General features: G+C 45.9%; 1 long non-coding RNA gene across 1 annotated transcript in view; it reads left to right on the top strand.

The window, feature by feature from the left end:
- The first annotated feature begins 11502 nt into the window (after positions 1-11502).
- LOC121102087 overlaps positions 11503-25074 on the top strand; it is a 291047-nt gene continuing 277475 nt past the window's right edge. The window contains exon 1 of the long non-coding RNA XR_005834157.1: positions 11503-11644. This is a non-coding gene — a long non-coding RNA (uncharacterized LOC121102087). The remainder of the gene's footprint in view (positions 11645-25074) is intronic.

Genomic DNA, 25074 nt, shown 5'->3' with positions numbered 1-25074 from the left:
CAAAAGACATCCACTCATTGAAGCATTTGCTGACTCATTTGATCTATATTAGGGGGTACCTACCGCATTAGGTACTGTGCTAGGCATAGACGTGCAGGTTATATAAACTCTTCATGCAATATGAACTCAGATGACCTGAGTTCAAACCTCAGCTTCTTTCGGTCCTATAGATTGGATCTTGCATGTGTTAGCCACTTATCCCTCTGATTTAGCTCCTTCTTTCAAATTCCCTATCTCAGCCATGATAGCACCATCACCTTCCTGCCCCTGTACAGAACCTTAGAAATTATTCGTTCTCCTCACTAACCCTCTCGCTAATGTCTGCTCAATCCCCCAGTGATGCATGACTTAACTCCTAAATATCTCTTTGTCATTAAAATTCACCTTTAATCCATTCCGCAGATATTCATTGAGAGTCTGCTGTGTCCCAGGCTCTCTGCTGGATGTGAGGATAACTGTCCCCAGGGAGCTCTCAGACTTGTCAGGTTCACCCGGGAACATATACTTACCCTCCGCTGAATGGGTGCAATGACACTAAAGCCCCACTTTCACTGCACATTTCCTCACTGCCAGACACTGTTTTCTGTGCTTTAAATGCATTAAATGATTTAAGCACAATAACCCTAAGAGGTAGGTACTCTCATTATCTTTATAGATAAGGAAACTGAGGCAGCAGAGTGAATAAAGCAACTTGTCCAAGGTCACACAGCTAAGCTAACAGTGGAGGTGTGATGCAGTGTCTTAAGAACCAGCTTCATAGCCATTGCTGTTAACCACCACTGAACTCCACCTCTGCTCGAGGGGGAATGTTTTCAGGGTGCCATAAGAGCTTCTAACCAGACTGAAAGTCCTTCTCTGAGCTGTTGTCTATGCTGACCCTTCAATGTGAGTAGGTGTTAGCCGGAGCAATTCTCCCCATTCCCATTGCCATCACCCACTGCCACACCCCTGACCTCGACCAGCCTCCTCACTGGTCCCTCCCCCGTTACTCCATTCTTCCCACCTGTACTACAGTGAGCGTTCTAACCAAATCTGATCATATTGCTACTCTTCTTCCGTTTTAGAATGTCTCTCCACCACCTGCAGGAGAAAGTCTAAACTCCTCTGCAGGAACACTGTGTAGCTCTCAGCTTTGCTCCCAGCCCTCCCTGGTCTTGACCGCATGGAATCACCTGTGGTCCTCTGAAAGAAATATGCTCCGTTCTGCCTCTCTCGGTGGCAGATCCCACTCCTTCAGCTCCTATGGATCCTTTCACACTCAGCCCCTTTTGGGGATGCTTTCCTAGATCCCACAGGCAAAGTGAAGTACTATCAGTGGTATGCCCATCACCCACATACTCTGAATTTAACTTCTCCCATTGAACCGGAACAATTGACTTTTGAATCTGTTTCTTTCATTATACACTAAGCCCCTTGAAGAGTATTCCCCAACTCCTAACAGAACTTGGCACCTGGTGAACTTTTAGAATGAATGAGTGAATGAATACGTAAATGAATGAATGAGTATTGAGAACAAAGACTACTTTTATGTCTTTTTATCTGTTGCAGCTCATAGTATAGTGCTGAAGGTTGGACAGGTCCAGTTAAATATTGATTCTCTTCTTACACATCTGTGGGGTACAGTCATGCTCCCAACAGAACTGTGAAAGGGTAAATGCCACCCATGAAGTCAAATACATGTTGTGAGAAAAGCACTGGATAAGTGTAGAGGAGATCTGGGATTGTCATCTAGGCCCTATCATCAATTAAATATGTGGCCTTGGGCGAAACGTTAACCTCTCTGAGCCTCCACTTCCTCAGCTATAAAACTGCTGTGAAAAGTCCAAGAGGACATGGATGCTGAAGAACTTGGTAAAATGCTAGACAAGCCAGCAGCTATCAATGGCATGACTCCTCCAGCTACTCTCCAAACCTCAGTCTAAGTTGGGTTTACTCAGTGCTACTACAGGCCATGGGGCAAGCCTTTCCCACCCTTTCTCCTCTTCTTGGTCTGAGTCCAGGAAGATTTCCATCTGTACCTTGTCTGCAAGCCAGACTCTGAACCTAGAGTTTGGAAAAACAGGCAAATTATACTCGTCCAGGTGTATCCTGTCTATATACTGAGCTGTAAGGCCAAGTTTGTTCTCAGAATAAAGTGAGTGCACACATGTGCATGTGAATGCGTGTGCACACACTTTCATTAGCAGGGCAGAGCTCAGGATCATAAAGGCAGCCCTAGAGCAGTGGTGAGCGAAAGAGAGCTCTGGACTTGGCATCAGAATATTTGAGTCTTAATTATATCAGTCACTTATGCATTGAGTGACTTTGGTTTATTCTTAACCTCTTATAGTCTCCCCCTCATCTCTAATGAGGGCAATGCATTTACCACAGGTTCACTGTCAAGATTAAATGAAATAAGGAATGTAAGGCAGCTGGCACAGTATCTGGTGTGTGGTGTGTACTCCATCAATGTTTTCGTGTTGATTTTTCTTGCCGTAGCTACTACTAATAACCACTATTTTTAAGTGTTTTATATGCATCGGGCTTTATGTTAAGCATCTTACATGTGTTCTATCATTCCAGTCTCATCACCGCCTTGAAAGATAGATATTATTGTCCTATCTTAAAAACTAGGGAATGGAGGCTCTGACAGCTTAAGCAGCTGCCTTAAGGTCACCATAGAGCTGGTGATTAGGGAGCCTGGGCTCAGATGCATGTGTCTGTATCCTATACTGATGCTTTTGGGACTTCTGATGCAAATATGTCTGTTTAAGTCAACATTTCCTCCCTTATTCTACCAGGAAATTATACTGAAGACAAAAGAATGGCGGGGGAGGGGGAGCTGAAGACTCAAGTAATGGAAATACAAGCTTAATTGCATAAGTACCCATGCAAACATACACACTAAGAAAGATAATGTTATTGACTGACACTGGTTTGTTAAGAAGAGGAGTAAGAGGAAGTCAAGCACACTGATTGTGTCATGGCTTAGAGTAATGAACTAATTAAGAGATACTGTCCAAAAAGTAGAGAGAACAAAAGGTGTTATATAAAGACATAATTAAACTCGTAACCACTACAACAGAAATACTGACCATCCTAAATAGCAGAAAAGCTACACGTAAAAACAACAAATCAAAACAGTTTATAGTGAACAGCATAAATAAATTAATAAAAATAAGTAAAAGCTAGCTAGCTTTACTTCTGAATCCAGCCACAATGGATCAGAAGGACTGGATTTCTTCTCCCACCTGAAACAACCAAAAAGACCAGACAAAATATATGAAATAATGGTTTTCAAAACACTAGACCTCAAGAAGTGAAGGGCAACGATCCTTGAAAGACAAAAACAAATAAGGGGAGCCCTACGACTGCACCAGATCACTGCCTTGGGGGAGTTTCCAGGCTGTGGCATGAGGGAGGACTCAGGCAGAGTCTAGAAGATTCTGTGTTGAAGAGATGAAGCTAAGAGTTCAGAGTGACAAAGCAGATCAGATGCATTGGACAGAGTACTGGACAGGAAAGAGCCACGCGGAGCAGGACTTTGATGATCTGCACAGGATTTTGGTCAGTGTGCACGTGCGAGGAAGCTATCTGAGACTGGGGAAAGAACCATCCAGAAGAGCTAGAGGGAACAATACCCAGCACATGCATTTGTGAGTAATTCGTGTGTCAAAGAAGAAATCAAAGGGAAGTTATAAAGTCTTTTGAAGTGAATTAAAATGAGAACACTATATATTTTAATTTGTAGACTGCTGCTGGAGAAGTACTTACAGGAAAATTTTTGCTTACATTAGTGAAGAAAGATCTCAAATAAATTACTTCTGCTTCTATCTTAAGAAACTAGAAATGGAAGAGCAAATCAAACACAAAATGAGAAGAAGAAAGGAAATGATAAGGATCAGAGCAGTAATCAATGGCATAGAAAACAGAAAAACAACAAACAAAATACAAAACAAAAACCCAAAAAGCTGGTTCTTTGAGAAAAAAAAAGAAATCAATAAACCTTCAGTTGGACTGAGGGGAAAAAAAGGACACAAATGTTCAATATAAGAACAAGAAAGATGACATCACTGTGGATATTAAAATGAATATTGAGGAATATCATAAGTAACTCTATGCCAATAAGGTTGACAACTTAGATGAAATGGACAAATTCCTTAAAGATGCAAACAAACTACTTCTTCACTTGAGAAGAAGCAGAAAACCTGAATTGCCCTATATTAAGGAAATTGAATTTGTAGTTGAAAATCTATCCACAAACATAATTTTAGGCCCAATTGATTTCACTGGATGCATTCTACCAAACACATAGATGAAATACCAATTCTACACAAACTATTCCAGAAAATTGAAGAGGAGGGAATACTTTCCAACTCATTTTATGAGTCCAGAATTAACCTGATACCAAAACCAAACAAAGATGGGAAAAAAAACCCACCCCAAAACAAAACCTACAGACCAATATTGCTCATAAACATAGGTGCAAAAATTCTAACTGAATCCAATCATATATACAATTAATGATACCTATGATGAAATGGAGTTTATCCCAGGAATGAAAAGTTGATTTATTGATGACATTTATCACAATAACAAAGTATGGAAGAAAAACCATATGTTTCTCTCACAGATGAAGTATCCATTCCCGATAAAAACTTCCAGCAAACTAGGAATAGAAGGGAACTTTCTCAACCTGATTAAGTGTATTTATGAAAAACCTTTGGCTGGCATTATACTTGATGGTGAAAAAAAGAAATACTTTCCCCCTAATATTGGGAAAACAATGGTATGATCTCTCATCACATTTTATCAACATTACAATGGAGTTTCTATCCAGTGCGGTAAGGCCAGAAAAATAAATAAAGGGAACCCAGATTCAGAGGAAGAAATAAAACTCTCTTTATTCTTAGATACTATGGTCTGTATAGAAAATCTGATGGAATCCAGAAAAAAGCTACTAGAACTAATAAGTGAGTTCTGTATGGCTGCAAGTTACAAGAACACCATTAAAAATCCATTGTTTTTCTATGCAGCAGTAATGAACAACTGGAAATTCAAGTTGTAGGAGAAAGCATTTATAATACTATCAAATAATGTGAAATACTCAGGGATAAATCTGGCGTAATATGTGAAACCTATACACTGCAAACTACAAAACATGGCTGAGGGAAATTAAAGAAAATTTAAGTAAATAGCTATTTACATTTGAATTAAGTAAAACTAATAAAATTCCTCAGTCTCAATAGAAACATGTCAAGAGCCCAAAAGGCCCAAATGGCTAGATGTAATCTTAAAAGGTAGTCTCACTAAAGAAGGCTCACTATCACCACTACACTATACTGAGGGTGTTAGTCAATGCAAAAAGATCAATAATGATTTGAGGTATAAATAGTAGAAAGAAGAAGATAAAGCTATGTTGGTTTGCAGATAATATGGTTGTATAACTTGTAAAACCAAGAGAACCAACTAAAAGCCACAACAAATGAATAGATCATTCGGTAGGGAAGTGGCATACAAAATTAACAAACAGAAATCAACAGTTTTCATATATACAAGTCAAAATTATTTAGAATAGCAAGTATAACACACAAGAAATTCCACTTATAACACTAACTAAAATATAAAATACATTGTGTTGACTTTATAAGAAATATGCAACTGGATATGAAGAAAACTTTAAAACATTCCTGAACATCATGCAAGAAAACTTAAATGAGAAAATATACCATATTTCTGAATAAAAAGCTGCAATATCTAAATATATCAATTTTTCTTATGTTACTTTATAAATTTATCACAAGCACAATAAAAATACCCTTTTTTAAAAATAAAAAATGTCCTTTTTTTTATACTAGACAAGCTGATTCTAAAATTCCTATGGAAAAAGAAGTCATAATATCCAGGCAAACTAGGGAAAAGCGTATCAGTATTGGAGGGTGACTACCTTTAACAGATAGTAACACAGATGATAAAGCATCAGGGACTTAAACTATCTCGTATTAGTGATTGAATTAGTCTAGTCCAATAGGACAGAATTAGTCCAATCGGCCCACATGATACAACAAGTTCACTTACAATGAAAGTGACATCTTGTATCTGGTGGGAAAAGATAACTATTCAGTAAGTGGTGTTGGGAAAAAATGAGTAGTGTTTCTGTTATTATGGCTGCTTAACAAACCACCCCAAAACTTAGTGCCTCCAAACTATGACATTTATTAAAACAAACAAAAAACCCAAAAATAATAAAGCAAAAACTATGCTATTTATAGTGCTCACAGATTCTGAGTGTCAGGATTTCTGGAAAAGCTCAGCTGGACAGGTCTCCCTTTGTGGGACATGTCTCATGAAATTGTAATCCGATATTAGCTGGGCATGCAGTTTATCTGAAGGCTTGACCGGGGCTGGAGAATCCACTTCCAGGGTGGCTCATTCACATGATTGTTGCTGTTGGCTGTTTGCTGAGGTTGCTCCTCTCCATGTCAGGGTCCTTACAGTGTGGTGGCTTGTTGCCCTCAGACTGAGTAATCCAGAGATGAAGGTGAAAGATGTAGTACGTTCTATGACCTAACTTCAGAAGACACATGCTACCTCTGCCATCATCTTCTCTTGGTCAGTTACAAAGTTCCACCCAGTTCTATCTCTCCATGAAAGTCTGCCAGTCTTTTCTCACATTTTAAGAAGAGAATATGGGATGGAATATATATCACGCTATGGCCATCTTTGGAAAATACAAATTTAGATACACAACTTTTGTGTATCAGTATCTCATATTATGATAAATGCCACATATATTCTAATATAAAAAATGAATCCGTAAAGTACAGGAAGAAAACATAGGAAAGAAAATGCCTTTGCAACTTGAGAATCTAAAATTATTTTAAATTAATTGAAATGATTAAAATTGAAATTTCAGTTCTCCAGTTTCAGTAGCCACATTTCAAGGATGCAATAGCCACACGTGGCTGAGATTTAGATGGTGAGGAATAAATGGAAGGTGGATGGGCAGGCAGAAGGAAGAGATGTGCAAAGCCATGAGGAACTGAAAGAAAGCTAATGTGGCTAGAGCTCTGAGGACAAGCAGAAGAGAAGTGCAAAGTGAGGTGTGGAGGTAGAGCGTGCAGAACCAGAGGGGCCATAGGGAATTTAGAATGACATGGTCAGATTTTCTAATTAGCAGGATTGCTTTGGCTGCAGGACAGGGAAATGGAGGGGAGGGAGTGAAGGAGGCAGAAAACCAGGCAAAAAATGTGGAATAGGAAGTTGGTGACTGGCCTGGAGCCATATGCAGAAACCCTTCCCCAATGTGCACATGTCAAACCACCCTTCTAGAATTGGGTTCAGTTCCAGAGGGCATGTCCAAAAAGCCGACCGCAAACTTGAGACTCTTGAACTGAGCGTGAGCACAACAAGATAGGGAAAGGGTTCAAGACCAAGTGACACAATGACCCAAAACACCTGTGCTATTTAGCTTAGAGACTCATAAGCCAGAAATCAGTGCAGCTGCCCTCACTCTGTGGGAGGGAGCTGCCAGGTCACAGAGGCCACCCTGTCCCTGAAGAAGCCCACAGCTCCCAAGGCCAAAGAGCGGAGGCTGAAGTTTTCTGGGCTTTCCCGAGGAGTTAGCAAGACTTATTTATTTTGAAGAAGCACAGACTTCCACCACCACCCCTCCCCCCTTCTTTTTATAAAGGCATCAATCGTTTGAGTCACTTGGGAATAAAACTGTTTTGGTCGAGAAAATTTCTGTAGGCGCCCGAGGAGGAGTTGGTGCGGCTGCTGTCAGGGAACGGGAGAACATATGGTGGTCTGTTGTGAATGCGATCTGTTTTTTCTGTTGTTGTTAAACTTCCCCTCGTTAGCATTGGGGCTGTTATGTAAGAGCTTGAGGGGTCCATATGGTTTGTTGCGTAAGACGCCAAGGAGGAACGTGGCTCTCTGTTGCTCGGCTGCTTTTCCAATTGTAGGTTTGGGGAAACATGTGGCCGCGGTGTCACGTTTGAGTGATGGAGGCAGTAGTCCTGGATTTGAATATCCATTCTACCACTGGTTAGCTGTGCAATCTTGGGCAAGTGACCTAGCCTCTCTGAGATTTAAAGTCTCTGAGGCTTGATTTCCTTCCATGTGAAATGGAGAAAATAGCTACCAACTTCATAGAGTTGCTAAGCAGATACAGAATGATTAATATGAACTACAGTGTATTGAGTATTCAAAGTTCAGGATTGCATGCTTTAGAAATATTATTTCTTTTAGGGGCGCCTGGGTGGCTCAGTCGGTTAGGTGTCCAACTCTTGATTTCAGTTCAGGTCATGATCTCAGGATCATGAGATCAACCCCCATTTCAGGCTCCATGCTGAGTGTGGAACCTGCTTAAGATTCTCTCTCTCCCTCTCCCTCTGCCCCTCACCCATTGCTTGATCTCTCTCTCTCTCTCTCTCTCTCTCTCAAAAAAAAAAAAAAAGAAATAAAAAAGAAATATTATTTTTTTAAACCTCATAGAAACTCCTAGAAATAACTATTATCTTATAAATCTTATATTTCATATATCTTATACATTTTTGAATTATAACCAAACTATAGGAGTTCATACTGAAAGGATACTCAGGTATTGCCCTGGCTCAGTAGAAACCAAGTTCATGACCAGTTGGTGATACCTGTGTAAGGGTGAAAGGGGGTTGTGGGGCCTTGAGGGCTATCCTGTACTAAACTTGATCTTCCCTTACTTCACAGTTGGGGAAACTGAGGCCCTGGCAAGCAAAAGTGACTTGTTTAAAATCAAATAACAAATAGGTATCAGAAGCAGCATTTGATTCCTGGTCAGTCTGATGCAGAATCCTGGGCTCTTGCCCTAATTTTCTGACCTACAGATTCAAGACAAAGCTTCTCCAAAAGAACAGAAAAGGCAAAGAGAGCTAACACTTATAGAGCACCTTCCCTGGGCTGGACGCTCTCTGCAAAACACTTTACAGACATTTCCTTTAGTCCTCATTACAGCCCTGTGATGTGGGCAACATTGGCCCCATTTTATAGAAGAGGAAACAGAGTCTCAGAGCCATCATCCAATTTACCGAAGATCCCGGAGCTGGAGAGGAAGGCTGACCTGTAGCCTCATCCCCACCCCTGCTGGTGATTTGAACCCACCCTCCAGGGCTAAATAGTCATCCACTCAGATTCAAGAGTTAAGCATCCCTACCCTTCCACCCACAGAACAAGCTGGAAGCCTGAGGCAAGGGGCTTCACCTCTCTGGGCTTTAGTTTTTTCTTCCTTAAGCAAGAACAGTCAGCATATATTCCTCAAAGAACACTGCGAGGATTAAGTAAGTTCAAGTATGTAAAATGATGAATAGAGAGTCTGGCCCATAGTAAGTGCTCTTTGGATGTGAGTTAAAAACCGACAAACCCAGCACACGCGGCCTCCCTCCGTCCCCGGAGAAGGAGAGGAGATGGTATGGCCCACGCAGAGCCCAGGGAGGCTGCAGCCAGACCCGGCCTCCCTGAACCTTCCGCCTTGGCGCCTTGTCTGGCACCCGGCCCAGGACTGAGGAGTCCCCATTCCTCCCTCCTGTCAACTCAGCAGAACAAGCTGTTTCAAGGGAAGGTGGTTCCCCTTGAGAAAATGTTCTCACACGCCCTAGAGGCTCTTGCCCTGCACGTCTCAGCGATCAGCCTGGACAGGGAGGGGGCCCCACCCTGTGCAACCATTCTTTGCAAAGTTTGTGTCCCGCCGAGCCATAAAAGGTAGTGTGTGGTCTGAAGAGCTCTTGTCTTCTGACGCAGCCCCCTTTGGCTGTGGGATTGCTTTGAACCAGCTTTATTCTTGTGCCTCAGTTTCATGCCCTTGAATATGGGCTGGTCATGTCTGGTCAACTATTAGAAGGAAGGTTGGGAGAGGCCAGTGGAGACACTGCCTCTCCTACTTCATTTCTCATGTCTTCCTCAAGTGTCTGCAGTCTGACTCTGTCCCCTCTACCCCCACCACAACCACCACAATGCCCTGGTCAAGGTCGCAATTGTAATTGTAAATAACCTCTTAGCAGCAGTGGGAACACTCCCTCCCAGCTCAGTCCTGGCCATTCTCTTCTCTTGATTTGCCTCCTGTCTCTCTGCCACCCCTTCTTATTCTCCTCTCAGGGGTCCTTTCTCTGCTGCAGTCCTTGAAAGGTGTGATTTCTCCAGGATTCAGTTCCTGACCTCCCTTCTCACTTCACACACTCTCAGGGGCACTGACCCCTGGCTTCAGGTCCCATGCCCACATTCAGGACTCAGTCTATCTCAGAGCTCTTTCCTGAAGCCAGACTGCCTCTGGACCTCTCCTCCTGGCTGTCTGACAGCACCCTGAAATTCAGCATGTCCCGAGCTGCACGTGTATGCTCCTCGTCCTCCCCACCTCAGAGAGTTACACCACCATTCATTCAATAAATGTGCAGTGGCACCTTCTGGGTACCAAGTACTGTCCTCCATGCAAAGGGGACAGCAGGGAACAGAACAAAGGCCCTGCTCTCATTGCATTTACGTTCCATCTGCCAAGATGTCCAATGACCTGGGGATCATTGCAACTCCCTTCGTCCTTACCCTACACTTAGAATTGCACACTGAGTCTTTCTACTTTCCTCATATCCCTTACATTGGTCTTCCTCTTTCCAGGCCATTCTTGCTGCCATAGCTCAGGCAACAGCTTCCGACTTGGTTTACCAACCTTCCGTCTTACCCCTTCTAATCCACTCCAGACTGCAGCCAGAGCCATGGTTTTTAGGAACACAAATCTAGTTGTTCTATTCCTTCACTTAAAGACTCCTGTGGCTCCTTCTCATCACCTTAAGGGGGAAGTTCGTTTAGCTGGCTGAGTATCAGTCAGTCAGGGATCTAGAGAAAGAGAACCACTAGGAAATTAGAGTCTATCCCTATCTCTCTCTCTCTCTCTCTCATCTATATCATCTATCTATCAAGAGATTTATTTATTTCAAGGACTTGGCTCCTGTGACTGTGGGGTCTTGCCTGTAGGATGGAAACTCCTGGTCAGATGCTGACACTGTAGTCCCCAGGCAGACTTTTCTTCCTCCTCAGGGAAACCTCAGTTTTGCTCTTAAGGGCCATCAATGGATTGGATATGACCTACCCAGATTAGTGAGGATAATCTTTACTTAAAGTCAACTGACCGTAGTTGTTAACCATATCTACAAAACATCTTTACGGCAATACCTAGATTCGTGTTTGATTAAATAACTAGGAACAATAGCCTAGCCAAGTTGACACATAAAACTCACCATCACAACATGATACTTTTGGATCTGCTCCATGCTTGTCTCCTTCACCTCTTTTCTTCCTTCTCTCCCCACCCCACAGTCTAGGCTCAGTCACCCCTTGTACTGTGCCAGCTGGCCGCCTGCCACCTGTCCTTGCACAGGCCTGGAACCTTCCCCACCCCTTTCCTCGATAACTCCTGTCTTTGAAACTACTCAGGTGCTATCTCCTCAGGCAGCCTTCCCTGCCCTCACCCCTGCCCAAGCCCTGGCGCTCAGAGAGGAGCACACTGCCTCTGAGTTTGCAAACTACCACTGTGGTTCCGTGAGATGGAAACTTCCCATTGGATGTGTGATCTGCCCACTAGCATGTGGACAGCTCCAGGACGAGAACTCAGCGGCTGTCCCTTTCCGTCTCATCACTCGTAAGTCCCCCAGTCCCAATTAACAATTATTTATTTACTTCTGTGTAAGACCCCTCCATGCCAGTTAGAATGTAAGCTCCACGGAAGCGGGAAATCATGACTGTCTTGCTCAGTGTAAGATCCCTAGGACCTACCTGTATACCCAGCACATAGTAGGTGCTTAATAAATATTTCTGAGTGAATAATCTGATACTTATTTGAAAGAATTGGAAAATAAATTCTCAAGTTCTGGGCACTATTTGGGGGTGCTGTACATCATCATCATATATAACCATCAACAAGGACAAGGGCTGGCTTCCATGGAGCTTATATTCCAAGGAGGGGAGACAGACAGCAACTAAATAAACATAAGTAATCAGGATAGAGAAAATAAAAATACAAGACGTGTGTAAATAAGTGAGGGGATATAAATGAAGGATCAAATGGCTGGAAGCAGCACATGGGGTGGAGAGTAGTGGAGTGAGCACTGGATTTGGAGCAGGAATTAGGAAGGTCTGACTCTGTTCTTTGCTGCTTGATGTGTGCCTGGGGTGGATAGTCTAGGCCCTTAGCACCTACCTTCCCAGATGTATGATAATGGGATGATAGCAACTGTTTTGATTCTCTCACAGGGCTGACGTATGGCAGGAGACAGCCGGCATAAAAGAACTTAGCCACTGTGAAACTCTGTACAGATGTGAAGGGTCATCATTGATATTGTAATTGTTGCAAACAGAGCACTTTAGCTAATGGCATTGTTTCTTTGGAAAGAGGCAGAAAGGAATTTTGGCATGAGACAGACTTGAGTTTCAGTTCCATTTCAGCTACTTAGTGGTAAACCATGTGACCCTGAACATGAATTATTTCACCTCTCTGGGCCTCAGTTTCCTGATCTGTAAAAATGGGGAGAACATTTGTACCCACCTCACAAAGCCATTGCCAGCTTTAAGCAAGACAATCCTTTCCAAGTGCTTGGCATTGGGTTGAGCCCCTATGAAGGGCTCAGTTAATATTAGCTATTAATAGTCATTCTGTCAATCATTGGTGGCTGTTCATAAATGGAGCCATTCATGGTTCAGTTTCTCAAGTCTCACGTTTCTGCCAAGAAACTTCCCGAGTCTTTATGCACCAACACCTGTGATTATGCAAAACTTCATTTAAAACCACCATCAGCGTTCATATCCAAACATAAATGAATGAAGATTTTGCCGCTCGGTACCCTCCGTCCCAACTTTCCAAAAAATTATTTTCTGGAACACAGAGAGAGATGCACTCTTTATTTCTATAGAAAACAAGTGTTCTTGGTTTTATGATCATATAGCCCTGGAACTGTTATGTTTTTTCATGTAATGCATTTACATTAGAAGCTCCATAAAGGAGTCCTTGTCAAGAGAAAGCACAGCTGGTGCCCAATTACAGAGGTGACCGAGACTAATCGGCCAGCGGAGCTCTTAATTAAGCTGGACCCCAAACTACAGAAGAGCCAGCTGCTGGGGAACCGACGGCTCTCCACATGCTTCCCCAAAGGCAGCGAATGAGAAGGGCAGAAGGTTTTCTTCAGGGGGCAAAGAGCTGGTGATTTCAGTGACATCTGAATTTAAGATTTAAAGGCTGGCTTGGCAGAAACTGATGCCTGATTTTGGCTCACTCCTTTCCATGAGAAGAAGTTCTTCGGATTCTATTCAGGTATCAGCTCTTCTATTATTTGTCATCACTGGACCCTAGGAAATTTCCAGAAGGGGAAGGGAGATGGTCAACTTCAGGAAGGCCTCTGGTGATGACCCGTCTGGATTCTCTCCCGCGTGGCCATCTTCAGATAATTGCTATCTTCCTTACCAGCTCGCCATCAACACCCCACTCTCGCCCATTCTGGCCCGTCTCTGCGGCCTTCTCTGCTCCTCCTCCCATTCTGCCTCTGGATCCTGTATTGCACCAAATACACTTTACCTGAAGCCAGGCTGCTTTGTGTACCTATCACCAAACCTTAAGTAGAACCTGTGTCCCTTCTTCTCTCTGTGGAGCTGGCTTGTTTTTCCATATACCCTACCTCAGGAGCAAGAAGCAGGGTCAGGGGTGCCTGGGTGGCTCAGTCAGTTAAGTGTGTGTCTTTGGCTTAGGTCATGATCTCAGGGTCCTGGGATCGAGCCCCAGCTCAGCAGGGAATCTGCTTCTCCCTCTCCTTCTCCCCTTGCTTATGCTATCTCTGCCTCTCTCTCTCTCTCTCAAATGAGTAAATAAAATCTTAAAAAAAAAAAAAGGATCAATTTCTTCTTTGTCCCGTAGTGATATCTAAGCCATAATCCTCTGCCCTCTGTGACAGACAGACAGACAGACAGACAGACACACACACACACACACACACACACACACACACACACACACACACAGCATACCAGGCATTTGGTACCACATTAGGAAGGAGACGCTGTCCCCACTATACACTGAATAGTTGCTGTGTGTGTCTATTTGTGAGGCAGGATGAAGGGACCCGAGGCCTGAGGATCACCTGGGGACTTCTCAGAAATGCAAATTCTCAGGCCACCCCAAGCCTCTAGGGGAGAGGCCCAACACCTTGCTTTAAGAAGCCCCCCAAAGGGTTCTGATGCTCATCCATGTTGCAGAACCACTGGTGTAGCATTTAAGAGCATGGGCTCTAAAGCCAGTTTGCCCAAATTCAAATCCCACCTTTGATGCACACTGGCCTGCCACTCTGGCCAAGTGCTGTAGGAAGTGCTTCTTCTCATCTATAAGGTGGGCATAAAAACCGTCCCTCCCTGTCGGGTGTCCCAAGAGCATCAAAGCAGCTATACATCTAGAGTGTTTAGAATAGTGCCTAGCATATAACAAGGTCTCGTGACCGGTGAACTATTATTATGATTTTCATTGAATGGAAATTTTTTTAAAGGTTTTATTTATTTATTTGACAGAGAGAGACAGTGAGAGAGGGAACACAAGTGAGGGGAGTATGAGAGGGAGAAGCGGGCTTCCCGCTGAGCAGGGAGCCCAGTGCGGGCCTCAATCTCAGGACTCTGGGGTCATGACCTGAGTCGAAGGCAGATGCTTAACAGCTGAGCCATCCAGGTACCCCTGAATGGAAATTTTAATGGACCCCTGGTCCTTGGTTGTTTGCATCCAGTTGTGTTCATCTATGATTTTCAGTGGCTCTTCTCCACCTGGTGCTTCTCCAGCTTTCCAGTGCAGAGGAAGGTGGGCTTCCACACACACCTTTGTTAGAGGTCTTATATTTCATATTTTCATGTTTGACTATTAAAAAACAGCTTCTAAACCTCATCTCCTGCTAGAATTGACAGCCCAGGAAGCTGTAATATGCTTAACCTGTGGCTTGTTCTATCCTCCCAAAGATCCCCATTCTTCCCCGGGAATGGACGCTGGCTCCATCTGCCAGAACCTTTGACCTCAGTTCCACTTTACTCCACTCCAGCCACCCACACTCAGAGCCACGCCTGTCTCTTATCTCAGCTGGCTACTGCTCCACCCCTGAAATGGCAAATTGCAGGGTCCCACTCTCCAACCCCTCCCTCCCGCTCATCTCTCCAGAGCTCTCCTCATACTGGCTCTTGGATGTCCTCCTGAGTGCCAGGCTCTGGACCCTCCCTCCTTTCTTTGCCAGCTTTTCAGACCTTCCTGGCTTCTCATTCTTACCATGCCTCTTCTCCAGCCACACTCGACAGATAGCATGAGTAAGAAATACATTTTTCTGTTTGTAAACCACTTAGAATGGTTTTTGTTTTTGTTTTAAATTCCTGCAGTATGACGTGCCTCATCCTTACTGAGGCACCTGCCCCCCAGGTGGGCGTGAAGATGAAAGGAGTTTGTGTGAGTAGAGAGCACCAGGCCCAGTGCCTGCCCTGTGATAATTGCTCTAGAAATATTAGCTATTACTCTGACCACCAAAAACCACAGGGCCCATGGCACTACCTTGTGATGTGTCTGAAAATCCCCAATTGAACTGCCATACAATAGTGATTCTAAACTTCATTCTTCATCTTCCCAACAAACCCTCGGCCTTCATAGGGAAAACAGAAGCAATCAGCTGGAACTTTTTCAGTCATTTTTCTCCAAATCTCCAAGTTTCAATCTCCCTCTTGTTTTAGAGGGAATTGGGTCCTGGGGTTGGGCTCCTGACCACAGAAATTGGAGGGCAGAAGGAGTGGCTTCTAAGACTGGGAAAGGTTGAACATTCACTCATCCATCCATCCATCCATCCATCCATCCATCATAAATACCTAGCAGAAAGAGACCTGGAGCTTGGACAAGTATGATTTGAAGATGAAGAGAAGATTGAGGTCTAAAGAGATAACCAGGCCAGACCCCTTTTCTTTCCAAATCAGCACTCCCTGTGCTGTCGCTTGTCTGCCTACCCAAGTACACGGGGGGGCCAAAGCTGGGCCATGGGAGGACTGGACTGAAGCTCCCAAACCAGGCACCCTGCCACCAGCTGGGCACGTGGAGGAAAGAAAGAGAAGGCCAGTGAGGAACCTGTGAAGAAAGCCTGAGGAAGGAGGTGGCATGGGGATACTCCTCTGAGCCTCTGTTATTCTCCTGGGCTACGTGAGCAACTGGCATGCAAAGAAAGGCCCGTGTACTTCCTCTCCCTCCAGGCAGGCTTCTTTGCAACCCCAGGCAGACAGACAGACAGACAAACAGACGGTGACGTTTCTCCTTTCCAGACAGCATCCTCAGCAGCTGCCGCTGACTCAGCCTCCCCACCTCTGTCTGGGTGCGGTAGGCGGGCAGGTTGGTCCCTAAGGTTGACAGTGTACGTGGCACGAGGCATCAAGTCGCAGACATCTGCAGACATGGAGACCTTTGATTTTTCCCGAAGTCCCAGGACGTTTGCAACTCTCTCTCCTTCGCCTGTCATTCAGCCCCACCAGCCGGCTCTAAACCCAAACAACCATCAGCCCACTCCGCGGGACATGGGGATGGAAAGTCCTTGGAGGCACAGCAGGTCCCCACTGAAAGGGTCCTAGGGATTGGCCAGCATTCCCCTTGAAGAGAAAAAGAAGCACCTGCCCCTTCTGGAGTGACCTGGCAGTCTTGGCTGCAGCACCCACTGAGCTGGAAGGGCCGAGTAGCTTCTCTCCAGGGTGACTTCAGTTAAGTAGGCACACACCCCAGATGCCCCATACTTCGGGTCAAAGAAAATGCTTTAGTATGCAGTATTGTGTATTTGCCTTTATACCCATGCCATTGCAGAGTGTAATGTGTATGTGCATGTGTACATGTGTGTGTGTATTTATGTTTATATTTATATAGGAGAAAGGGGCCCATGAAACCACAAGGGCCCGTTGCAGCCCTGCTCTGCCCCTCTCGGGGGCTGTTTCCTCATCTGGAAAGTACAGGTCACAGTAGTCCCCACACCGTGTACCACCGCCATGCCCGTGCTCTCCCTGAGCTAGCATTCACCTCTGCACTTCCAGGCTCGCACAGTTGGAAAGGCTCCCATGTGCACACTCATAACATCCAAGCCCTTAACGCTGCATCCAGGCCTCTCACTGCTGATCACTCCGAGCATCTACCGCTTTCCCGCATGCGCAGCTCTGCAGCTAGAAGCGCCGAGCCTGGAGCTGTTTCTGGAGCAAGCTGAGCCTCCAGTTCCAGCAAGCCTGTGCACACTCAGGGCCCTTTCCTTCCAAAGTACCCCCTCTTCTCTGCCCGCTGGTCTCCTACTCACAGCACCACTGCCTAATTTGTGGGGTCCCAGGCAAAATGAAAATGTGGGGCCCCTTGTTCAAAAATTGTTAAGAACTTCAAGACAGCAAATCAGAGCGTAAAACCGAGTTCTGGGCTCTTCTGAGTATGGGGCTAGGTGTGACTGTACTGGCCGCACACCCATGGAGCCAGGTCTGCCTCCTCCTCTTCTGAGGTCTGCTCAAGTATCACCTGCTTTTTGCAGCTGCCCTTGCCCCCCCCCCCCCCATAAACGTTGAACCCTCACCACCACCCCATGAAGTAGGGAGGACTTTGGTCCCCATTTTGCAGATGGGGAAACAGAGTTTCAGTGAGCAGGTGGCTGAGCTGGCCTTTAAACCAAGGGCTCCCTGGGTCCCGAACTCATGCTTTCACCGGCTGGACTCTACCAGCCCTTCTGACCCCACGGCCTCTAGATCTTACCTCTGCCTTCTAATTTCTGAAAGCCCCAGGCCCCAGCCCTGCTCTCTCAGTCGGTAGGCATCCATCCTCCCAGCACTTCTGGCTCACCAAATATCTCAAGAGGGCAATGCCCTTCTTCCCAGTCCAGAGTAGCTTCCAGTTTCCCAGGAGGCAGACACCTGGGAATTATAGGTCAGCCTTCTCCCACTGCCTGTGACCCCAAGACCAAGCTGTTTGGTTTCTGTAGGGTTTCATGAGCCTACCATTCATTCACCCCCCAGTGCCAGTGTTAATTCAGATGTTCCTCCTCCTTTGCCAGACCTCAGAGTCCCCCTCGCTTGCCCATCTTTCTCTCTAATCTCTCTGATACCCTGAAGCTGTCTTGTTTTGTATTTTATTTTATTTTATTTTATTTTATTTTATTTTATTTTATTTTATTTTATAGAAAGAGAGTGTGCATGAGCCGGGGGGGGGGGCACGGGGGGGGGGGGGGGGAGGGGGAGAGAATTTTAAGAAAGAGTTGGATGCCTAGCCAACTGAGCCACCCAGGCACCCTGCCATCTTGTCTTTTAAAAAATACAGACCCAATCATGTCTTGTCTTCTCTCTTATAGACCCTTCTGTGGCTCCCCATGTCCCTCTGGTCCCTTGGCCTGGTACGTGAGACACAGCCTCCCCTTGACTAGAGCCCTCCCACATGATCATGGCTGATTACTTACTTGAAATTCTCAGAACAAGTCATGCTTTCTCATGCCCCTGTGACTGCACATGATGCTCTCTACCTGAAATGGCCTTCCCAGAACTCTTAGAAAACTCCTCCCGACAAGCTGAGACTCATTCAGCCTCCCCTCCTCCAGGCAGCCTTCCACACTGGCCCTTCCCAAGGCTGCACTGGGGCTTCTCCTCTGGCCCCTCATAACTCCCAGAGCCCCCGTTTGGCCCAGCACTAACTTGTGTCTGCCCTAGGGTTCAGGCACTTTTGAAGGTAGGGGCCACATCTATTCATTCTGCATTGCCGGCCTCTGGCATTTGACCTCCTTGGGATCTAGAAAGGACTCAGTAGGTATTTTCTGAATAAAATCTACGGATGAATGACAATTGGGCCAAATGATCGGACCTGTGTGGCTGGCATCAGGGGCCCCATTAAAACACAGCTGGCCACAGCTCAACTCTTCACCCAGCAGAAGACAGGTGTGCAGATTAGATCAGGAGCACTGATGGCTCTGGAAGGAAGATGGACAGATGGATGGATTCCCTGTTGTGCTTGTAGCTTCTGAGAGGGACTTACATGCTCATGGAGAGATATGGATTAGTGTACTCAGAAAATGAAGCAAATTGGTTTAAAAACTGGTTTAATTTCTGCAAAAAGAATAAGTTATAGAAAAACTTAACGTGATATGGTTCCGCTGTCATTTCCATGGTCACATTACTATAAACACTAAATCTAACCAGAAATTACGCCGGAACTAAGTTGGGAAGCTGGGGGAGGGGAGGTGGCTGTGCAGGAGGAGCTCCATCCTCCTCCCCCATTGTGGCAGGTCAACAGGGTCATTGTCAGACAGAAAACAAAGAAAGAGATGCTTAAACACATTATTTAGAAATATGGAGTTAAATATTGGAAGTGATACCGGTCAGTGGCTGCCTCTGGGCAGTAAGATTTGAGTGTGGAGGGGAATGGGGTTAGGGAATGAGCCTTTTAGAACTATCTGACTTTTTGTACTATGCACATGATATTGGTAAAACACACATCATTTTTTTTAAAACATTGTCTGTAGTTTGAAGGTAGGGATCTGTTAGGAAGCAGGTGTCCCTGTCCTATCGGTCTGACTGATGTCCTGAAACACCACTGTGGGCAGTGCACCCAAGCCCTCCCAGCCCTGGAACCGGACTGGGCTGGGCCGCCTCACGTGCCCTCACTGACCCGACCCGCCCTCCCTAGCACCACACCTTAGGCTCCCTGTAGATGGGCCCCCTCCCATTTCTGGAGGCTTGACATCTCCCACCTCTTGGCTTTTGCACTGGCCCTGCCTTCTGTGTCTGCCAACAGCTCTCCTCCCTTCTGCCTCCCCGGCTCTTCCCCCTCAGGCTAAGACCACTTGAGACAAGTGTCTTGTTGCCTTCTCCCAGGCCGGCTCTGCAGACATTGAGGGAGCTTTGGTTTGCTGCTCTTGCCTTCCCCTGAACTTTTACCAGATTCAGGTAGGAAGGCTTGAGGCGCGTGTTCTAGATCCACCCATGCTATTCACAGCCTCTCTGAGTCTGCTTCTTCATCTGGAAAGCTGATCTTTGGGCCTACTTGCCGGGATGTTTGTGAGAGTTGCCCAATGGGCCGGTGTGAGAGAGCCCCCCCGGCCACCACGCTTTCCAGTCCCTTCTTCTCTAGACACTTCCCCCTGATAGCAGCAGCAGCTAACAGTTCTCAAGTGTTTACAGTGGGCCGGCACTGCCCGGAGTCATCATCTCATTTAATTCCCACACTGGGGAGCGTTATTCCCATTTCACAGATGAGGAGACAGAGGGCTGATCCAGGGCAACCTGCAGGTGAATATACGTGTCACCCCCCACATCAGACCACAAGTAGCTCAAAGGCAGGGAGAACTGCACACTCATGTTTAAAGCTGTATCATTCACAACAGCCAAAAGCTAGAAGTACTCCGTGCCCATCGATGGGTGGGTGAATAAACCAGTGTTGTACGTACGTACAATGGAATCTTACCCAGCTTCAGAGAGCAGAGAAATTCTGACACGTGCTGCAACATGGATGACACGAGGAAGTGATGCTAAGTGGAATGAGCCAGTCCCCAAAAGACGGATGTTGTATGGTTCCACTGATAGGAGACTGAGGTCCCTAGAGTCGTCACATTCGTAGAAACAAAGTAGAAACGGTGGTTGCCAGGGGCCGGAGGGCCGGAGGAATGGGGACTTTGTGTCTAATGGGTACAGAGTCTCAGTTTAGAAAAGTGAAAAAGCTCTGGACATGGATGGTGGGGATGGCTGTCCAACAGTGGGAATGTGCTTAATGTCCCTGAGCTGTGTACTTATAAACGGTTAAGATGGTAAGTTTGGTGGTGTATACTTCACCACAAGAAAATTAACAAAAAAAAGGAGATAGTGAAAACAGAAGGTAGACTAGAAGTTACCAGGGGCTGGGAAGAGGGGGAAGGGTGAGTCATTTTTTAATGGGTACAGAGTTTGTTGTGGAGAGGAAAATGTTTGGGTATAGATAGCAGTCATGGTCACACCACATGGTGATGTATTTAAGGCCACTGCACTGGAAACGTATGAATGGTAAACGATAAATACTATATTGTGAATATCTTCCCCCCACACACGGCAGGGCAGAGAGCCCCTGTGCCACAACGATTTCTCTACCCCTGGAGTCTCAAGCAGGGCCCCGCACCTCGTAGGTGCTCAGGAGTGTTTGTCAATTCGAATAAGCTTCTGTTGTGAGGCACCAAAAGCCGTCAGCCTGGGAGGGAAGGAACAGGCTCAGGATTCCTCCTTGAGTCAGCTCCATAGCCAGTTCTAGCTTCTTTGTGCTCACAAGTTCCACGGATGTGTGCGACCCCCACGATAGAGAGTCTGTCTTACCAACACTGTAATGACATAATGAGAGAAATGCTATTCGTTCCTGGGCCATTTAAGATACACGTCATAAGAACTAGCAATTACTGAGTACTTATTCTATGCTAGGTACTGTTCCACGAGTTTCCCCGCCTTACAACAATACCTCTGAGATTGTTAGGATTATAATCACCATTTTGTGCCTGAGAAGAGGGAGACACAAGAGGTTAAATTACTTGCCAAAGGTCACACAGCCAAATCTTGCCTCCAGGCAGTGTGGTTTGCTTAATGATCCTGGTCTGGGCTTCTGCAGTGTGCTGTGCGGTCCCTGACATTTCTGCATTCTCCCCGGACTCCTGTCCGCCACCCTCCCCCCAGGAGCGCAGAGAGAGAACCTTCAAGAGGAGGAGCAAAGTAAGGAGCAGGCTTTGGATGGTTACCAGCCCAGGCTTGGTTCAAGACCTGGCTTGGTTTTAGTTGATTATGTGGCCCTGGACGAGCAACTTCACCTCTAATCCTCTGGGTTCTCATCTGTACCATAGCTGTAGCAATAGTATCCATCTTGCAAGGTTTGGTGGGGATTAAATAACTTAGCAAGGGCACGCCTCTTAGTGAGGGTGGTGCTACGGCGTGGGAAGCACCCAGGAGGTGGGAAATGGGATCGCGCTCCCTGACTTCCCGGAAAGATCTTGGGCAACTTCGCTTCCTCTCTGCACCCTGCTGATCTCAGTTATGAAACAGAGCTGCTAAAACCTACCCCACAGGTTTGTTGTGAGGATTAAACTAACACGGTGTTTTGTATTTATATCTATTTATAACTCTAGCTCATTCTCCAAAAGTATTTAAGGCAGCTAACGACAATATAAGATTATTTTTAACTTGAAAATGCAGAATTTGGGGCAAAGAGAAAGGGATGGCAAGGAAAAAAAGAGAGGAAATGAGGCAATTTTTTTAAAGGGCTCGGCTGCCCTGGCATGTATTAGGCGCTCAATACATATTTAGCATTGTCTTCGGGTGGTACTCTCTGGTCTTGGTGGATCTGGCTACTTGAGATGCAGTAAGTTACAGTCTGATGCAGCGCTAGAGCTAAGAGGGACTTCATGCTTCTCAGGGAAAGGAAGGCAGAGGTGAATTTTGGATGTTCGGGTCCTACCTCTCCTTTCAGAAAAACTCAGACTTTGTTTGCCTTACATACTGGGCTTCTGAGTAAGATTTCACTTGAAGAAAGTGTTCTACTACTTGAAAAGAGAGAGAGAGGGGGAAAAGGGAAATTATTAAAAAAGGAAAGAAAGGGAAGGAAGCAAAGGAAGGAAGGAAGGGAGAGAGGGCAGGAGGGAAGGAGGGAGGGAGGGAAGGAGGGAAGGAGGGAGGGAGGGAGGGAGGGAAGGAGGGAGAAAAGCACTGGTAAATTCAATTCCTTCCATTTAAAGAGACATACTGAGGCTCAGAGGAAAGCAGCTAATGCAATTGGCTATTTATATCTTTTGTAGAACTTTTCATATGGAGAAACCCACCAAACACAAAAGAAATCCTTTATTAATGGCTCTCCAGTCAGCAAACATTTCTGGAGCCCCTACTATGCTCACGCCATCATGCTAGGAACAAAGCTGCGAAAAGACACATTCGTGCCCCAGGAGTTTGCAGTCTAGAAGCAGTGTCAGAGGTCCAGAGACCAGAGTGAAAGATGCCACCACAGGCTTAGTCCATTGATGGAGAAGTCAGCCCAAGTAAAAGGCCCAGGACAGCTTTACAGAGGAGGGTGTGCAGAGCTCTGTCTCCAGAAAGGAGTAGGGTTTTGTCAGGCAGCCAGTGTGAGGAGAGCTTCACCCCGTTCTCCTGATCTCAGCACGCCTTGCATTTTCTGTCACTACTTGTTATTACCTGTTTAACTGTCTTTGCTGCCAGGCTCTCAGTAATCTGTGGGCAGGAACCCCATCCATTTGCCCCTGCTGCATCCAATGCCCCCAGCACAGAGGAAGGAAAAAAGGAGGGAAGGAGGAAGACAGAAGGAAGAGCACATGCAAAAAAGCCAGTGGTGGGAAACAATATGGTTCCAAGAACTTTGGGTTGTTCTGGATGGTTCTAGGCTTCCACGGATTATTTGAGTCCAGCCAGACACTGACTGGATTTTATTCAGTGATGATGAGAAATCACGTGTCCTGATTTTGGATTCAGAGGATAGGGAACTCTTCAACGGTAGAGTTATGGTAGCAGATACAATGTCCGAGGAATCTGGAATCTTGGGTTTGAATGAACCTCAGTGCCCTTTGGTATATCCATTCATCCAGCAGATCACGAACAGTATACAATGAATAAGAGAAGTGGTTCCTATGCCCCAGCAGCCTGACCGTCCTGGCGTTGTGGTTAACGACCTTAACTGTGCTGTAGGGCATGATACAGAATACATCTTCTGGCTCTTGCTAGATAATACTCGTCCATAGTTTTGAGTGTTCACTTTGTGTGATGAGTTTGACTTACGATTAATTTCATAGACTCTAAAATGTGCTAGATCACAAGACACACCCCAATTTTAGAGATGCCTAAATCAGTATCCTCGGATGTATGAGCTCTGGTACAGTGAACCTTAATTTTTCTAATAAGTTACATGATAACATAGTTACATTTGAGAAACTAAAGCTCAGGGAGGCTACCACTTCGTCCTCAAACCCACGACTCATACTTAGCAGAGCCATGTGGTTTCAAGGGCCCATTCTCTCCCCACTTCCTCCCACCTTCCTGTTGCCACCCTGAGCATCAGGAGGTCCGGTCCATAATCTTTTAAAGTCTTTCTAAGATCTCAGTCAATTTTGCTACCGTAGGCAAAGTTCTGCCCCTTTCTCCTGTTGCCGCCGAGCCTGGAAATATCTGGCCGCGTTGCTTTGCTGCCTCCTCCTTACATTTTCTGAGCGAGCACACCGGTGTGCCCCCATCATTTCATAAATTGCCCCATTAGCCAAGAGCTCCCATGTGACCCACCTCCTCTAGTCTGTCACTTGAGTAGAGCACCCCTATTTTCTTCGTGGACTCGGGCACCCCTCTGAGAAGAGTTGTGTGCTGGGTGCCTCTTGCTCCTCCTCCTCCTCCTCCTCCTCCTCTTCTTTTTCTTCCTCTTTCCTGTTGCTGCTGTATTAATGAAAGATAAGCATGCTCACACCCCTGGCAAAATTCTCCGCCCTCCCCCATGTATCTCTGCTGCTTGTGGGGCGAAACCAGGGCAAGTCAGACTAGTCAGTGGGAGATACCCTGGTTGGAAATCGCCCGGGGCCTTGTCTCCTGCTCGTGCTAGGGCTTAGAAGGAAGATGGGCCTATGCCAATCAGACCGAAACTAGCAAGATAATGGATGCAAAGAACAGGGGAGGTCTGGCACGTTCATGAATAGAGCCGCTAATTTCCACAGATACCCTGGTAGGTGGATGCAGGAGCTGGTAGGGGCCTTGGAGTCATCAAGTGTGGTCCCCCATGGAGCAGAGGAAGATGGGATACCCAGTGTCACGAAGGGGCTGGACTGAGGTCACACTGCTCATGGCAGGAACCATTACTTAACATATATTCAGTATTAAGGCATATCCTATCGCTTCGAGCGAGTGCAGAAGCTGTAAGGAATGGCTGGCCTGGGTGACTTATGGAGGGGGCAGATTGCATTCGTGTGCCTGACTCCCCGCCCCAGGGCCTGCCACGGCCACTGCGGGAGACGCTCAGCTTCCCTTCTGGATGCCGCCCTGGCTGTATGCTTTGGGCTTCTGTGCAGAGGTTTGCATCAAGTTCTCCCT

Source organism: Ursus maritimus, unplaced genomic scaffold, assembly GCF_017311325.1.
Source record: "Ursus maritimus isolate PB19 unplaced genomic scaffold, ASM1731132v1 scaffold_12, whole genome shotgun sequence".
Classification (NCBI taxonomy): domain Eukaryota; kingdom Metazoa; phylum Chordata; class Mammalia; order Carnivora; family Ursidae; genus Ursus; species Ursus maritimus.
This window is presented reverse-complemented; position numbering and strand designations above follow the sequence as displayed.